The sequence below is a fragment of the Callorhinchus milii genome, unplaced genomic scaffold (assembly GCF_018977255.1).
Source record: "Callorhinchus milii isolate IMCB2004 unplaced genomic scaffold, IMCB_Cmil_1.0 Scaffold26, whole genome shotgun sequence".
NCBI classification, from domain to species: domain Eukaryota; kingdom Metazoa; phylum Chordata; class Chondrichthyes; order Chimaeriformes; family Callorhinchidae; genus Callorhinchus; species Callorhinchus milii.
The window spans coordinates 1,212,501-1,227,401 of NW_024704767.1; the positions used below are offsets into that span (position 1 = coordinate 1,212,501).

General features: G+C 44.5%; 1 protein-coding gene across 2 annotated transcripts in view; it reads left to right on the forward strand.

Moving 5' to 3' along the window:
- The window catches only part of atp8b4 (ATPase phospholipid transporting 8B4), a 68,891-nt gene that overhangs the window by 3,243 nt on the left and 50,747 nt on the right, over positions 1-14,901 (forward strand). For both annotated transcript variants that reach the window (XM_042344071.1, XM_042344072.1), the window contains one exon: positions 5,625-5,723. The gene's annotated coding sequence lies outside the window, so the exon portion shown is untranslated. The remainder of the gene's footprint in view (positions 1-5,624; positions 5,724-14,901) is intronic.

Genomic DNA, 14,901 nt, shown 5'->3' on the forward strand with positions numbered 1-14,901 from the left:
GTGTGCGTGCGTGTGTGTGCGTGCGTGTATTCTGTGTGTGTGCGTGTGTGTGAGAGAGAGAGAGAGGTTATGTGCTCTGTGTTGCTGTGTTTCTGTGCCTTGTTCTTGGCTCTCGCTATGAGAATGGAGGCTCTTCAACAATCGATCAGCCAAGGAGGAGGAATGAGAATATAACTTACTTATTTATCTCAGCCTCCACACAGATGGCCAGGCTTGGGAATTGATAGCAAATTATCTGTTCCTGCCCGCCATCACCCGCTATTCGCTGCGTTAGTGCTCATTATTATTAATTATTATTATTATTATTATTATTATTATTATTATCAGCTGCTGCCAATCCTCTCCTGACATTACTGCTCGTGTTGCTACAATCCTGATGTTAGTGTTGGTTTGAAACTTCTGGCACAGTAATACTCTTCACTCAAAGCCTCTGCCGGCTGTGTGCGTTGTTGTTGACCTTTTTTTTCTCGACCACATAAAGGTGAGGCACACGGATAGCCACTCGACTGACTTGTCTGCGGGCCACTGCTGTGCGCGCGCGGTTCACCTCCCAAAATACACAGGCGATCCGCTTTTTGCAGGGTATTCCCGCGAAGCGCCTTGAGACGCCTTCTACGGCACGGTAAAGGCGCCGCCCGAAATGCAAAGATTATTATCATCATGTGTTGCACTCGTGTGGTCGCACCGTTTGCTGAGTGTCACTTGGAGGTAGAGTGTCGAGCGGCAGAATTGGCAGCAAATCCTGTGAAAGATTTTTTGACGTCCCCATCTCAACCCCCCCCGAGATGTTACTGCCTTCGAACGTGTTATTTTGTGTAACGTACACACAGAGTCTGTGTTGTTGATCATGTTCTGTCTGTAGCGTCCTGTTTATTTCCCTTTTTTTTATCGTTGCTGGCAGGCGGCTAATGGAAGCAAACTCTTGCGAGTGCGTCTTGTGGATGGAGCAGATGTGATGTTGGGATTTGTTTTGCATCGTGTTGCAGTGGTGCCTCGGAGAAGCTTTTTGTGCGTGTTGTGTCACTGGCAATGTATTGTAACTCGTTCTGAGTGAAGTGCTCCGAGACGAGTTAAGGATGTTGTAGGTAAACACAAGTTGTTGCTGTTGTACCATGTCCCAGAGCAGGTTTAGAGGCAGTAACAGATCTCGGGGATCAGGTGGGCTTCAGTAAACGCCTGTCACTTTGCTCTGATAGCGCGTGGTGTTATCCTCAGTCTGTGACTGAGCTTGGAGGGTACCTGGGATGTAAGATCCGCCTTTGTGAGCATCAGTGCGAGATTTACGGAATGGTGAATCCTGAGCCAATAACAACATACAAATAAGTAACCCTTGTATTTGAGATAGCGCCTGATTGCATCGTCGAGAGACGTCTGTCTCAAAGCGTTTGACAAGATTTTACTGTGAAGTGTAGTGAATGTGTATTGGGCAGGCAACTAATTTGCGTAAGGGGGGGTGCCTCACAACCAGCTACGAAGTGACCAATTTTATCCGGGGTGGGGTAGGGTGGGGGGGGGGGGCAGGGGATTATCGGCTGGGACAATGTTCAGGACAAATATCAGAAATGTTTTTTTTTATTATTTGGGGGATTGTTGGCCAGGACTTGCCTATACCCCGGGAGAAACTCCCTTCTCTTTTCTATTAGGGCCGTGGGATCTTTACCATCCACCTGATCTGGCAGACTGGTCCTTGAGTTAATGTCTCATCTGAAGGACTGCGCCTCCAACAATGCAACGCTCCCCCAACACTGCAAGAGAACGTCAGCCTGGACTGTGAGCTCAGTAAAAAGTGTGACACATAGAATTACCACGGTGTGGTCACAGGCCATCCAGTCTGACTAGTCTGTGCCGCTGTTTATACTCCACCCCTGCAATTCAACGGGAGTATTTCCCTGTTATCTCGCAACCAGACATTGAGCAAATGGTTCTCGTCATATTTTAGCCCCCGCCGGGTGTTATTTACATCGTCCTCCCAGAGAGAGGAATCTATTCCTGAGTTGCTCTGACTTCCACAGTTTCACATCCAGTAAAATAAGGCTGTGCTGTTGAGTAATCGGGGTGGAGTTAATAGGAAATGTTGCATTGTGTTTTCCTTTTTGGCTCCTGCCCCGTACGAACATCCTGCTAAACTGTTTAAAAGTAAAGATAAAGGAACATTCCAACTTCTTACGAAGGGTTCACGCTTGCGCTCAGCTTCAATGCTAGTGACAGTGATGAACTTTCAGTCCATTACCCACCCCCTCCGCCACCCCCATGATACAATTACGACAACAAAGCATTATAAAGGGGACCAACCACTAACTCTTAACGCGCACCTAGTGTTTATTCCTCGTGAGCGACCTGAAACTTTGAGATCACAGTCTAGGCTATTGCCGTAGTGAAAACCCAGGGCCTATCTGCCAGTTCAGATGGATGTTAAATATCCCATGGCACTACAGTGAAAGAAAAGGGAGCGTCTCCCGGTGTCCTGGCCAACAATCCCGCAGATCATTTTTAAAAGAAAATATTTCTAGTGCCTGTCCTGAAATTACCCGTTGCAACTCTAAACCTGTGTCCCCTTTTTCTACTGTTTTGGTGCATCACCAAAGTATTGTTCTGAGTTTTTTTTTAATCCCATTTAGGATGTTACCCCCCTCTACAGGGTGACCAAAAAGTCATGATACCGTTACAATGTCTTACAAGTCTTAAAGAAATTACGATTTATTTTTATATAATAGGGTAGTTATCACAACTTTTTGGGTCGCCTTACATATACGCTCGGAGGCGGTTTGATTGGGCGTTAATTTTTTATCAGGCGCAAGGATTATTATATTATGTTATATTATTCATGATGTAGTTTTACAAAACAAAATAATTATCTTGTGCCACTTTGCTCATGAACTACTGTAAAATCCTAATTGCCATCAGCACATTTTTCTGCAGTTCAGTAAGTTCCTGTGTAGATTTTTCTGATCATTAAGTCTTGATGGAGAATAATTTTTATCGACCTATAGCAGCTGATCACTTGCAATCCTGTAAACTTGGAAGAGCTGCTGTAATTAACAAATAATTGCCTGGCATTGTAATGCTTTCTAATTGGTTTTATGAAACACCTTTTGGATCCGATTTGCCATTCATCGTAGAAGTGTAATGACAATAAGTTTTACTTTTAATTCTGTTGCCGGTCAGTCACCGTGACTTGGCCAAATTTCTGTGCACGAACCGTGGCAGTCAATTGCGCACAGCAGCGTCCCACAAACAGTCGTGGATTGAAGTGCCCAAATTTCTTATTGTTTTTTTTTGAGGGATTATTATCAGGGGTATGTGTGTGTGTGTGGAGTCAGGAAACTTACCCAGGGTTTTGCCCTGCCGGGAATCGAACCCCGGCCTCTCACTTGCGAGGCGAGTGCTTTAACCACTGAGCTACAGGACTGTTTTGTTGATTTAGAAATTATTGTTCTGGGTTTGCTTTTTTTAAATCCCAGTTGGGATGTTATAAACCTCTATACCCCTTCAACGACTGTTGGTCACTCAATCCACGACTGTTTGTGGGGACGCTGCTGTGCGCAATTGGCTGCCGCGTTTCGCCCACTAATATACAGTCAATTCACTTTCCAGTATATCCCGTGAAGCGCTTTGAGACGTCTCGAAGACATGAAAAGCGCTATATCAAATGCAAGGATTATTATTATTACCTCTGTACCCCCAGAGGTGGTCTGAAAGCACTTCACAGGATTTACTGGGAAGTGTAGTGACTGTGAAAGGCGATACACAAATGTAATTTGTTGTTGTCGTGTATTTTGTAGGCTTTGGAATTTTCTACTTCTAGTAGCCAATGTCAGCCTTCAGCGCACCCTGCGCAGTGAAACTTGCTCTTCCTTAATGTGGGATCCTTGCAGTCATCACAGAGAGCAGACTGATCTCATCGACTGGATTCAAACCCAAGTCCCAGAGGTTAAAGGACAGTGAGCTTTGCCGGTTACGTACCCCGTTTGCTGGTGCGGGACATTTAACCCTTTAGGCACGCAGATTACTTGTTAAATGCACAAGGGATGAATCATTTACAGAATGAGCTGATGTCAGCATCCCACGCTTGGTCGGTTCAGACTTTTCCATCTGGCTTTTAAGGAGTGATTTTTGTGATGTTCCACCAGATGCAACTATTATTTTTGATTTGACAGTAAGTGTTTGGCAGGGTCCGGTCAATTGTGGAATGGTATTTTTCCATTCTCCGTGCACACACAAAGTTCAGTCAGCAATGCTCAGACCAGTGTAACGTCTCACTGTTGTGGTGGAGACAGCGATGGACTCCAAAGTTATTTACTAATCTTTAACTGATCCGAGTCAACCTCAATACAGACTGACTTGCATTTGTTCCGATAGTTTGGAGTCTGGATGAATTTGGACTTTGGAAGGTGTGTACTAGAAAGTTTAGATGAATACACGTGCTGTGTTTTTTTTTGAACGAGGCTTAAGAAAAAAAAAATTCACTCAGGTAGGAAGTCAGCGCAGGGATCCTGAATTTTAATGTGTATTTATATTGCCCTCCCCAAACTGTCCTCCTGCTTCCTCTCTGACATCTCCACCTGTCTACCTTCCCTCTGCCTCTGTTCCAAACGCCTCCAACACTTTGGGATGTCCTCCCGACTTGAAAGTTCGACTGTGTGTGTTGTTATTTTTGAACTGAGCTACAAACCCAAATACAGTTTGTCTTATCTGTCCGCATTCCTATAACAAGAGACATTGCTTTTCTGACGTTTCAAGTGGAGAAAAAATAGAAAGACATACTAATATCGCTTACATTTGTTATGGTGCCGTTCACGTCGAGAGGACGTCTCAAAGCTCTTTGTCGGATTTACTGTAAAGTGTAGTGTCTGTGCATTTTTGGAGGCGGTGTATAATAGACGCATTCAAAATTTTTAACACTTTGAAGAAGTTCGCACGCGTGTGGGCTGAACCTCAAGTCGGAGTTAGATATGACGTCTTTGACGATGTGTGACTGTGAAGTTCTAAGCTTGAGTAGAGGGTGTAAATTGATTTCCAATGCGCTGTGCTACAGGGATGGCAAAAAGTGGTCTCTCAAGTGGCCATCTCTGGAAACAGCAGTGTTTCGTTGAGATAATAGGAAATTGTGCAACGACAACATCAGACTTGGTTGTGAAACACATTCCCCGCATCTTCTCTCCCTCTCGCCCCGCACCATCACCCCCCCCCCCCCCCCCCCCCCCCCCGCCCCCCACACACACTCCCAGGATGCAGGTTTGTACCCAACAATAGTTTCTGATGTACTGTCATGAGAAGATGCCAAGTCAAGGCTCAGAATTTTCCACAGTGAAAGCTGAAATATGGGCCAAGTGCCCAGTGAGGGACTGTACATAGAGTTATACTGGAGGGAGATTTTGGAACCCAATTCTCAGTCAGTACTCCCAGCCTGGGAATGGTCCGTAGTATGAGAGAGACTGGAGAGGGGAATAACAAAGTGTACTATTTCTATATGTAAAAGATTAACTAACGCCTTATGAGTTTGCTTTTTGCTGTGGAAGGTAATGTAGGATGATCACGTTTGCTTGATTACACGCTTCAAAGCTCTCCCCCCCCCCGAAAAATGTGTTGCTTTACGTGGAACTGTTTTCACTTTTATTTTGCAGCAAAGAAGTTCGAAGACACCGCTTCTCCTTGAGCTTTTATCCAGTCCCTTTTTGTGCATATTGGCATGACCTCATTGCAGAGCCATCTATCCTGTACAGGTAACTTTCACATTTTGGTACAATTTCCGCTCTGTTGAATGAAGTGGGCTCCAGGTAGTGCGTGTAAATCACGTTGTCTAAATTTTCTTCCAGGTTGTACGGACGCCAGCGACATCACTGTGTGTTGCGCACGTGAATTATATGCCAATTATATGTATGTTGCATTACCTGCAGTGTGTTACAGCCATTGCCGTGTATAGTGCACGTTTAATGATGGGGATTTATTTTATTCTCAATTTGGAGAAAAAAAATGACAAAGGCCGATTAAAATCAGAAACCGGCAAACATAGAAAAAAATATATTTATTGATATCGCCCGAAATTGGGGTCCATTGAGGGTGGAACTTTTCTAAACTTCGAGTCTGTTCGCTGGCTTCAAAATGTCCCCCCTGTGTCTAGATTTACTAAACATACTTAGCATTTTGAAGCGTTCAAACCTTGCTCAATTTGTGGTCGCTGCTTTCATTTTGGAGCCAGATTTTAACCCCCTGCGTAGTGACTTTGAACTCGTAGAGTCCAGGCTGACACTCCATTAAAGTTTTGTTTAGTCTGCCGGGTGTCTGACATACGTGGAAACCCATCACCAAGCCTAAGGGTATCCAAACCAGACCAGACTGAGAGTTGCACATCTCATCAGAATTGTCTGAGTGCAGTCACGGCACTTAACGGTGCGTCCTGTGAAGCGTTTTGAGACTTCTGCCCGACATGAAATGCGCAACCTCAAATGTAAAGATTATCATTGTATTAATAGAGCTTCTGTGTTCAGAAGGTCAATTGGGACTGACTTATTCTTTCAATATCTGCCGCACGAATGGGACAGTTCTGTGTGTTTTTTTTTAAATCCCAAATGTTATCGAGTCAACAACTGGTTATTACTGTAGAGGCAAATTGCTCCACGTCGTTTCTTCCCGACGGGAGAGTGAATCGAGGCTGCCTTCGACTTTGCGGGTGTCTCTGTTGTCCGCTTTTGGAGACTGTCGTTCATTATCCAGCAAAGCAGACCATGTCGTAACATTGTGCGTCACCTAGCTGACGAGCTGTAATTTTTTGAAACGTGCCAACTAACGAGAGAAGGTGCAGTGGGCCCAGCTCGGCTAAGTCAAGCTGCGTGCAGTATTTTACAGTCTTTGTCATAATAATAATAATCATAAAAATCCTTGTATTTGATAGAGCGCCTTGTCAAGTAATTGAGACGTCTCAAAGCGCCTTTACAGAATATATTGTAAAGTGGATCGAAATATATTGTGGGCGAAACACGGCAGCCATTTGCGAACAGCAGTGTCCCACAAACCGTTGTGGATTGAATGACCATGAAGGTCTTTTAAACCCGCCAGCGGGCTGGAACTCAGTTTGCATCAAGTTGTCTTTTATGTAGTTTAAAAAAGAACAAAATATGGAAAATGTGTGTCTGCCACATGGGGACAAGTAAGTGCAAGCACTGAGGCTGCAGGTTTCTGCCCCGCATTATTGCCTGGTTGATCATCAGTTAATGGGAGTGCATAACGAGTAAGAGTAGAACATTTTGTTTTGCACGATGGAAAATGTGGAACACCTTACCATAAATAATGAGGAAATCGGGTTAATTACCGCAATTAAAAGGGAATTACTGTAGACCGTTGAATACAAGAGACATGAAAGCTTTGGGGAAGAGGAAGGCAATAGGATGAGAGTGGTTCTGTTAAGGGGTGGGGGTGGGGGAGTGAGGACATCACTACGATTCTATTTGTAGGACTGCTTTGCGCAAATTGGTTGCATGCGTTTCCCTACAATCACACAGTCATTACACTGCGCGGTATAACTGTGAAGCACTTTGAGACGTCCTCCTGACGTGAAAGGTGCCTGATTCAGAGATAAAGACCATTTTTATAAGATGGAAATCAACGCGTGAAGTTCTTAAGAACATTCTAATCGCAACAAAACAGAACAAAATGTTCCTTCAAGGCTTTTTGCGTTTTAAATTATGCAAACCCCAAAATACTCCCAACAGTCGACAGGTGCGATGTGCTGCTGATGGGCTGTTATCAACAGGCAGGAAAACTAGTTTTAAAAACTAGTTAAAAAGACGCTTCCCTCTTTCCTTAAACCTACAGAGGCACAGTCACGACCGGTCAAAAGGTCTCCGTCTGTGCTGGAAATCGCTCATTTTCCATTCGCAAGCGATTTGGGAGGAATTTTGGACACTGTAGCTTTATCCCAAAGTAACGCCCCTCATCGTTTCTTGCCCATATTTGGAAAGAGGTGTAAATAGCACTGAATAAATCATGATTGCAGCGCAGCTATCAGGTAATCATCCAGTGTAATTTTCAGACAAAAATAACAATTGAAACCACGTGTGCGGCAGTCAGTTTGGCATTCTATACAATGAAAATTAGAGATAGTTTTCTAGAACTATATGCTGAGGAACCAACCAGGGAACAGGCTATCCTAGATCTTGCTTTGTGTAATGTAAATCAACAATCTGGAAGTTAAGGCTCCTTTCGGGCAGAGTGACTATAACATGATGGAATTTAACATTAAGTTAGAGAGTGATGTAGTTGAATCCGAAGCAAGGGTCTTAAATTTAAATAAGATTTGGCTAGAGAATTGTAAGAAATTTGCCCTCATCCAGGACTTGATGTCCGACAGGCAGTTTGTCAGGACAGCAGTGGTCCTGGAGTTGAGGGTGGAGGCAGAAAGATAGAGTTGGGTGTCATCCGCATTCTAGAGCCCTTAATTAGGGACATCGTCATGGTGGACTCTAGAAAATCATAACATGATTAGGCTGATTCAACATGGCTTTTCGAACGGGAAATCATGTTTAACAAACCTTTTAAGAGTTTTTTGAGGATGTGAGTAGCAGGTTAGATAGGGGGGAAACCAGTAGAGGTGGTGTATTTGGATTTCCAGAAGGCATTCGACAAGGTGCCACATAAAAGGCTGTTGCATAAGATTAGAGCCCATGGAATTAAAGGTAATATATTAGCAGGGATTGGAGAGTGGCTAACAGGAAGAAAACAGAGAGTAGGGATAAATGGATCCTTCTCAGATTGGCAGGATGTGACTAGTGGAGTGCCACAAGAATCAGTGCTTGGGCCTCAATTATTTACAGTCTATAATCAATGATTTAGATGAGGAAATAGAACTTATATCTATATTCGCGGACGATACGAAGCTAGGTGGGAGAGTAAGCTGTGAGGATGACACGAGGAGAATGCAAAGGGAAATAGATAGGTAAGGTGAGTGGGCAAGAAGGTGGCAGATGGAGTATAACATGGGGAAGTGTGAAGTTATTCACCCAGGTACTAAAAATAGAAAAGCAGATTATTTTCTAGATGGGGAGAGACGAGGTAGTGTCTGAAGCCGGCCGAGCAAAGGGGAGTTTACAGGAATTGGGGGGGGGGGGGGGGGGGTGAGGCAGGTTAGAGAGGCAGGAAGGTGCTGGGGTCAAATGAAGTGATTAGTAGATGAGCGTGAAGCTTATTTCTAGCTCCAGGAATCCTCGGGCGTCTCTCTCACTGATTTTCCCCTCCCTGACCCTGATTTCCTTAGACGAAGATGTAGCAGCACAATCAGTTTTTTTTTTCTGGCTTCCATCATCCTGGGAAGAACTAAGGGACCAGAGCTATTTAGGCAACAGCAAGAACCTAAACAATGGACCCATTCTCAATGCGACCTGTTCTGGTCCACATTAGTGTGATTAAAGTCAGTGACTATTTGCCAGGAATGGAAACGACAATCTTCCCCTCCTGTTTTTCCAAAAGAAGCAAGCGGGGTGGAATAATTTCACGCTTCGTTCCATAAGCGCTTACTGGATTTAATAATGGTCCGGTTACATTTCAAACGACATTGGTAACTTAGCCGTAAATCTTTAAAGAACCCACTTATCTGACAGGTGAAGGAATCTGCCACCCTTTCACCTTGACCGCTCCCTCCCTAAACGAGCACCAGCCTGTTTAATGTTCCTCCACCCTCTCTCCCAACTTAAGACTTTTTATTTCGATCATGTTTTGATCACCTTCTCCCTCCCCGTTCAAACTGCTCAGCTCCCCCACTCTCCTCCCCCACACCCCCCTTCCCCCCAGCCCCCCCAGCTTTGGCTCCATGAAACTCTTTGAGATGTCCTCCGGACGTGATGGGCGCTTGCTGCGTGCAATGGTTATTGTTGATCGTACAAACTTTGGAAGGAATTGTTTTCCTGTCGATGTTAGTGGCGCAACTTGCTGACTCTTCAAGAATGCGTTTACGTTATTCGTGTCAGAAGAACGGCACTGGGGGAAACGAAAACAACAACAGCAACAACAAGGAGCTCTCTTGAAGATTGCAAAATAGCGTTTCCCCTCGCCAAAAGGCAAGCGGGCAGCCACCAGCGTTTGCAGCGGTCTGTTTATTTAACAACTCCTGTCAGGAAGTGAAATCTTAAACCTTTAAACACCACAAAGCTGTGCTGAGGTTACAAAAGGGGGCACATGGACTGGAATATACTCATTGCTTCAGACCAGCGAAGCCATCTGATCCTAATCCCAATTCCACACAGAATATCATACATTAGATTGCGGCTGTAACAGTATCAGAACACGCTGCTCTTAACACCTCGGTTCCACACAGAGCAAACGGCGAATTTAAACAACCGAATCGCCTTTCGTTTGCTGGGCAGCTCAAGTCCCTCGAGCTCGCGGCTCCGAGTCAGAAAGTTGCGGGTTCGATTCCCCGCATCGGGGCTTTGACTTCACAATCTCCTGACACTCCATGCAACGCTGAGGTATTTGTGGCCATGAGTGTGGGTGTGTGTGGGGTTGGGGTGGGTGGGGGGGGGGCGCGAGGGCACATTGTTGGAAGCGACGTCCTTCAAGTGACATGTTAAACCAAGGTCCCGCCTGCACGTTCAAGTGGTCGTTAGTTAGAGATCCTGTGGGATTATGCGCGCTGATCTGGCTGGCGATCCCACACAAAACAAAATTGATGCTTTTATTACTTGTAATGCAATGTGGTGTTAGGTGCAACCATGTGGAACATGCTCGTTAAAGCAACTCATTGGCCACGTATTCTGGTTAGCTCATCTTCCTGTTTGAGGTTTCGAACAGTGTGTAAAAGAAGCAAGGCTTATTGCTGATCTCGAGGCCCTGAACATCAGCTCGAAAAGCCACAGTGTTTTGACTCCGAAGCGTGAGGGCTACCGACTGGATCAGTCCCAAGCGGCTCAATCTATTTTAGCGCACCGCAAAACGTAATGGGTGAAGCATGGTTTTTTTTCGGGGTGGGGGGGGAGGTGGGTGGCGGGATCTGTGAGCCGCTTTAATCTAGAATTGTATCTGTTGCAGTTCGTGAGTAATTTGGCTGAGGTTGTACTGTACTGTATTGTGCCGTGACTGAGGTATAAATAGTCTCCTGTGAAGACTCTGATGGTATTGGATTACGCAGCACTGGCTGTGTGTGCAAGTGGTGGCTGGAGCTTTCGTTATCTTCATTGATAATAAGTAGTGAGGCTGCGTTCGTGACTAATGTGGCCCTCTGTTTAAAAACGATCGCTCAGCTGTTGTTACCGCTCATAAAAAAACATATTGCCCAGCGCTATTGCATTCTGATGCACGCTCGAAATTGCCAGTAAACATTGCCTCAAGCCTCACTGCTTCAATGCCAACGTGGGCTCACTCGTGTGTCTGATGTCTTTCTAACCATTGACACATTTCACCCAAGTAAGTAACTTGCTGTGTGAAAACCAAGAATTATATTTCACCTTTCACACCTCCCGTGTTCTGCTATTTGCCATTTTGTCGCACTTATTCAGAGAGAGGAATTTTCGGTCTCCATCCCCCCTGCAAATAATAATAATAATAATAATAATCCTCACATTTGGTATAGCACAGTTGAGACGTCTCAAAGCGCTTCACAGAATATATTAGAAAGTGCATTAACCGTGTATTTGTGGGTGAATGCACAGTCACTACACTTCATGGTAAAGCCCTTCAGACAAGGTGTTAAAACCAAATACAAGGGTTATTATTATTAATATCGATCTCATACATCCAGAAGTATGCCATCCCATCACAGCATCAAACTGTTTCTCAAATGAGTCCCATCGTTCTAATTGAATCCAGATGTGAAAACAATTACAGGACTCTCAACAGAGAGAAGGAATGAAGAATTTGCATTTATTTTAATACTGCCTTAGCACATCTCAAATTGCTGCTTTATCGAAACATCTCAGAGCTGTTAAGAATGTGGTTTCTGTCGATAAATAGCATTTAACCACTGTTTACCTCAACCGAGTTCCGGCTATTTGCAAACTAACTCGACAGGGAGTAATGACAGGTTATTTGACAGCGGCGATGATCACAGCCCAGGATCTTGCCCGTATGTGAGCACCTTCACAGTCACTACACCTTACGGTGAATTGCTTTGAGACTTCTTCCCAATGTGAAAGGTGCTGTATCAAACATAAGGGCTATCATCATTTTCAAGCAGTGACCTCTGGTTACATCTCTCCTGGACTCCGCTCTGAAGGCAGACGGCGTGGGACTGACGTTTTCTGGGTTACTGTGGAGGGTTTTCAGACACTGGACCGAATCTCCAGTTGTGAGCTGGAGCCCTTATTGTGAAATCCAGTTTGAACAATGCCGTGTTTTAGACCCCATCGTCATTGTGGAGTAATGCAAATCTTATCCAATACAACACAAACTTATATTTGTATAGCACCTTTCTCATCGGGAGGATGTCCCAAACAGCTTAACAATGCTGGGTAGGTACCCGAGGTGGGGATGGGAGCCTTAGGGCAGGTGGGAGGACGCAGTGGGGGAGAAAGAAGGCAGAAATCCCAGTCAAAGAGATACATCTTGGGATGGATCTTGAATGAGGATACAGGCTGTTTCTGTAGTTTTGCCATCAAATGTTTGTTTAACAAGGTTTGATATGATCGGTTTGCGGCTTCAGTTTTGTATTTGTTAATGAGCTGCTTCTGCATTCCTGTTGTACCCGGGATGTAAATCATTGTGTTACAGCTAATGGAAGGCTTGGCTCCCTCTCTCACAAGTTGTTAGCATTTGGTTTCAAGATTTTGTTTTGCTGGAAAAATGCATAAATTGCAGAGAAGGAATGAGAAGCTGGCAATCTTTGAAGCGAGTGTCGAAAAAGGGAATGATTATTCTACAATTCGGACATTTACAGCAGTGGTGGCCAATTTTATGGTGGGCCAACAAAATAAATGTTCTTGATCGAATATTTATTGACCCCTGCCATGAGTCAAGAAATATTCAATCAAGAGAAAACTCAAAGCACATGACCGACCCAACACAAACTTGCCTAGACTGGTGCGAATGTTCGGGGGGAGATTTTTGATGGCCCCGAGGGCCACTTCCGGCCTATGGGACGTGGGTTGGCCACCAATGGCTTAGAACCCTAAAAGTCTGTAGAAATTGATGGCGATTGATTAATAATAATGATCACTAATAATCCTTGCATTTGACATAGCGCCTTTCACGTCAGGAGGACTGCAATTCACAGGATTTTATTGTAAACTGTAGTGACTGTATTTTATAGACAACACAACAAACTCTAAATCTCTAAAAGAACTGAAAGGATTGCTCTTTTGAAAGAGTCAGCACAGTTCCGGTCAGAGGAATGGCCTTCTTCCGTGCTGTGAATTTCTATGGAGGGGATGTAGGTTACAGTTTACAAAGAGGGCAATGAACATCTGGAACAGGTTGCCAGGAAAGGTGGTAGAAGCCAGGACACTGGACTCATTTAAAAAGCTCTGATGGGGGGGACGGTAGGGTGGGTGTTCTGGAGGTGTCATGTGGGATGGGCCCAAACGGATATCTTCATCCAAACCAATCAGGCGATCTTGTGGTCCTGTAGTTCCTCCTTTGCACAGCTCTGTGTGTGTGTTGAACTGTGACTCGTTTGAACCTGGCTGGAACATTTCCCTTTAACATTGGGCCATTTGAGCTTCCTTACACCGTTTCTAAATGAAACCAGCCATTGTGAACAGCCTAGTTATTACGTGCTTAAGATCAAAGAGGTCGTGCAGAGTGGAACTACAGTTCTGTCTTCACGTGAATTGTGTGATCGTGTAATTGAAGCTGTATTAAAGTCTGCACAGTTAATCTTGAATAGAGGCACAAGGGAGACACTTGAAAATACAGTTCACCTTGTCAGATTGCTCTAAACATATGATCACAATAAGCAACATGTATACATCAGAGCTGATAGCAATTCCATCTTTAGCCCAAACTGAACAAGTGTACATTTCTGCCGATGTCCTGGCCAAAAATTCCACCCCCCTCCCCCACCCTCGTTGTTTGTCCTCTACAAACTACGCAGTCTCTGCTTTACAGGAAATGTGGTGATCTGCTTTGAAATATCCTCCTGATATGGAAGGCACTGTATCAAACGCAAGACTTATTTCAGCAGAGGTTACTGAATTACGATCAAAGGTATTAACCCTGCCTCAATGTTCTGTGCCTATAGGATATAAAAAATTACTCCCCGTCATTAACCCTCGCCTGTTCCGTAAACAACCTGCACAGCATTTTCACGTGACAGTTTGGGGTTGGTGTAGAAGTCCTGCTGGTTCTAAGAGGCATCTTTGCTTTCGGCAGCATTGAATTCTGTTGCTCTGTGGCCAGTTTCAGATAGATAGGGTATAAGCTTCAGTTAACTTTCAGAATGCACTTCCTTTCCAGTTTGTCCATTCAGCTGTTTGTTCAATCGCAGCAGATGTTATATTTAAATACAAATATAAAAAAGTTTCGCAGCTTTGGTTCTCTGCCTTATGACACAGATGATCACTCCTTGCACACCATCGTGCACATTGGGATCTAACTAGTCAGATCTGCGGAAGCTGAAATGGTTCGGATATTTCCATACCTAGGCAGACGGGAATTACTATCTCATCCTGAAGGATGGCACCTCAAACAATGCAGTGGCTCTCCCCCCAGTCCTACACTGGGTTGTCAATCTGGACTGTGAGCTCAAAGTCTAGGCCATTGAGCTTGAACCCACAAACTTTAACACAGACGTTAAGTGTTACTAACCAAGCTAAGGTGACAAGACGGGTTTTAATTTTACTTTGAAGGTAGGTTTTGATGCCTGGATTCAGTTCCTCAGTGGCGTGGATTTATGACTCTTTGCTATTGCATTCAAAACCCTTCCTCGAGGGAACACAACCTTTCAGTTTTTTTGCAATTCCCGAACGAAGCAGTCAA